We start from the raw sequence: 4,035 nt of genomic DNA on the forward strand, positions 1-4,035 counted from the left end.
ACATAAACCAACTTCGAAGCATGCTGGGAAATGCTTGACTATAGTTCAATACTGCTTTTGAATGAAAATAAGTAGGTCAGGTAACATAAATGAAATACTGCTGAAATATTCTTGTTTTGGCCTTATTATGAAAACACATTGTCCTCCGAAAGATAACAAAATGTGTACTCGAGTTGTTTTTAGCCAAGGGCAAGAACATACGTACTACGTATTTCATTTTACGTACTTTCCAAGGTCTATTTAATATAAACATGCCTGTTTACTTCAAGCTGTTTTATCAGACTATAAACCATGCTGTCTTCAATTGAATGTCAGAGTGCAGTGCACTAGCTTTTGCAGCTGGAACACTCCGCAAATATATTTGTGTTATTAAATTTCCTTAAATCGAACCACAAGGAATTTGTCTTATGATTTCCACGACACAGTATTACTAACTTAAACATCATAAAGACAAATAGCTTTCAATTACCAGTTAAACAATGCTTAGCGAAACAATCCTAAATTTATCTCCCCTCAAACAAAAACCCATCTCAGGTCACAATCCACTTTTAAATACAGTTAGCAGACTCAGGAATACTTGCTGTAATCAGATGTCTTGGATAATCCACTTTGAGAAAGAGAGATCCTTCAGGGACCAGCTGCAGATTCTTGCCTGTCTCAAATATTGTTTAAACTGTCAGCCTTTCCTGAAACTACTGTTCTATTCACAGGCAAAATCTATTTTAACTTAACTGCTTTGAGTAAAGCTGCTGGCCTGTCCCCAGTCGAATCTTCAACTGACTGTCTCTCTATTAGCAGCTAGTCTGCTCACAGACGGATCTTTAACTGAACTGTATTGAGAACCCAACTTCTTGTCTGCTCACATCTCAATCTATAGCTGAACTTCAAAACTAAAAAACACAATATCTGACTGCTTCCGCTCTGGCTCCTCCCATTAACTACATCATATTACTACAACTAAGCACAATGGGCTGGATTCTCCAGTTCCCCCAGTGTGTTTTCGGCGGTGCGTCATTCACTGGCGGCAGTATTTTATACTCCCGTCACTTGACAATCGGATTTTCCATTGAAGCCACCCCATGCCGCCGTGAAACCTATGGGCAGGGATGGACTGCCAGCATGAAAAGTGAATCACACGGCCAGAGAATTCCAAACACTGTCTCCAATTATCCACTCACCGGGAAACTCTCTTTCTATACACAATACTGCACTTGCCCTACTTTTACGATGCTTTAATTGCACCTCTTGTAGCCACAAAGCCTGGCTGCCTTGAAAACCAGGATGTGTAAAAACACTACTGCAGCAGTCATACACACAGCCCCAGGCTTTTAACCCTTACTGCAAGATACATATAATACAATATACCTGAAGTTGCTACGTTCATCACAACGTAAGCCCAGAAATGGGACTTAAACCATGTGATATCTAGATGGATGTGTTACCAACTGATACATGGTGGAGGGTCCGAAGGACCATTTCAAATGCTTCTCTGGAGTTTTCTTTGTGATCCCCCTCTGTACTGTCCATTCAGGCCTTTTGAAATTTGTTGATGGGATGTGGGCATCACCGGTTAGCTCAGCCCATCGCTAATTGCCCCTTGGTGGTGAGCTTTCTGAACCGCAGCAGTCCATGTGGTGTAGGTACACCCACCGTGCTGTTAGGGAGAGAATACCAGGATTTTGACCCCGTGACAATGAAGGAACAGCCGATATATTTCCAAGTCAGAATGTTGAGTGACTTGGAGGGAACCTCCAGGCGGTGGGGTTCCATTGTTTCTGCTGCCGTTGTCCTTCCAGATCAGTGTTCTTCAAACGTTTTTTTCCGGGGACCCATTTTTACCAACCGGCCATCCTTCGGGACCCAACCCGGCCGACCTTCGCGACCCACGCCGGCCGACCTTCGCGACCCATGCCGGCCGACCTGCGCAACCCACCATTTTGTCTTACCTTGTTTGCTGCTGACAAAAATGGAGGAAATGGTTTTGGGTCCCTTTGGCCCTCGTACCCACTCCTCCAATGAAACCTGTTGCATGAAGGCGAAGCATTCCGGTGTCGGAAAGTATGGAGTCTCCATCTGTCCAAAGTTCTGAATTTTTTTCCTGTAAAATTTTATCAAATAAAACCCCCCCAAACTTATTTTTAAAAAATGAGTAAAATAAATGAAAAAAATGAATAAAACCCCCCCGAACTTGTAAAAAAAATAAAATGCATAAAATAAATGAAAAAAATAAAAATTAAATGAATAAAATAAATGAATAAGTGAATAAAAACCACTACAGAACCTGTAAAACAAAAAGCTGCGACCGTTTAAAAAAATAACGGCCACACTGTGCATGCCTCCCCGATTATCGGCGCGCAACGCGTTGTGCGCCGATCATCGAGCGCGCATGCGCAATACGGCCAAATTTTTTCTTTAACATGTTTGCGGCCGCTTGCAGCCAGCGTTATGTAAAGCCGGTAGCTGCGCGGTGATTTGCGCGATCGGGAGCGCCGCGGACAACGGCTCCGCGACCCTCCCGACACCCGCCCGCGACCCACCTGTGGGCCTCGCCCCCGACTTTGAAGAACACTGTTCTAGATGGTAGTGGTTATGGGTTTGGAAGGTGCTGCCCAATGAGCCTTGGTAAGTTCCTGCAGTGCATCTTGTAGATGGTACACACTGTCCTCACAGTTCTAATGATAATACACACAGCAGTATCCTAATGTCCGAATAAAAGGGAATAAATATTTATTCTCAGGCTTCAGCAGCACATATCTGTTTTTCTTTGTGTCCAAATAATTGTAAAGAAAGAACGGATAAAATGAATTTCAAAACCTTTTCCAGGTAAAACCTGAAACAAAATTGTTTAGTGTTGCCTTGGCGAGAGAGAGAGTGAGAGAGAAAGAGAGAAACGTTTACAAGACTGAAAGGTTCTGTGAGATGTTATTTTTGCTGAAACCCGTTACAAATTGATTGCACTGTGCCGTGTGTTCCACTGCCCCACCTCTAACTTTGTTCCAGATGGGAAGCAGGGTGGTTTCCTTCTGCAGAGAGCACGCCCAATCACGCATATTAAATAAAAGACACAGGATATTAAATACGATACAACGCATCCATTCTGAAGGGCATATCAGATGCAATTGTTTTAAGAACAAAGTCCTATAGCCCCAGCTGTCACTAATTCCCTTCACCCCTTCCAGATTCGGAAACTTCCTGCTGAGGACCATTAACCACTCTCCCTCAGATGTTGTACACCACTTGGAAGAAGGCACTGAGGCAGAAAGGGCACAGCATTTACTCTAGGTAGGGGAACCTGGAGTATTGTGCACAGCTTTGGTCCCCTTGTTTGAGGAAAGATGTAGTGGCATTGGAGGCAGTTCAGAGGAGGTCCACTAGATTGATTCCAGAGATGAGGAGGGTGTCATAGATCGTAGAATTTACAGTGCAGAAGGAGGCCATGCGCCCCTTGAGTCTGCACCGGCTCTTGGAAAGAGCACCCTACCCGAGGTCCACATCTCCACCCTATCCCCATAATCCAGTAACCCCACCCAACACTGAGGTCAATTTTGGACACTATGGGCAATTTAGTATGGCCAATCCACCTAACCCGCACATCTTTGGACTGTGGGAGGAAACCGGAGCACCCGGAGGAAACCCACGCACACGCTGAGAGGATATGCAGACTCCGCACAGACAGTGACCCAAGTCAGGAATCGAACCTGGGACCCTGGAGCTGTGAAGCAATTTTGCTATACACAATGCTACCGTGCTGCCCGTATCTCGTATGAAGAGAGATTGAACAGTTTAGGCCTATACTCGCTAGAGTTTAGAAGGATGAGGGGAGATCAAATTGAGGTATACAAGATGCTAAAAGATATGGATAAAGTAGACATGGAGCTGATGCTTCCTCTTGTGGGGCAATCCAAAATGATAGGCCATAATCTTAGAATATGAGGTAGGATATTTAAAGCAGATTTGAGGAAAAGCCACTTCTCCCAAAGGGTTGTGAATCTGTGGAATTCGCTGCCCCGGAGTGCGGTGGATGCTGGGACAGTG

This window comes from Scyliorhinus torazame, chromosome 14 (genome assembly GCF_047496885.1).
Source record: "Scyliorhinus torazame isolate Kashiwa2021f chromosome 14, sScyTor2.1, whole genome shotgun sequence".
NCBI lineage: Eukaryota > Metazoa > Chordata > Chondrichthyes > Carcharhiniformes > Scyliorhinidae > Scyliorhinus > Scyliorhinus torazame.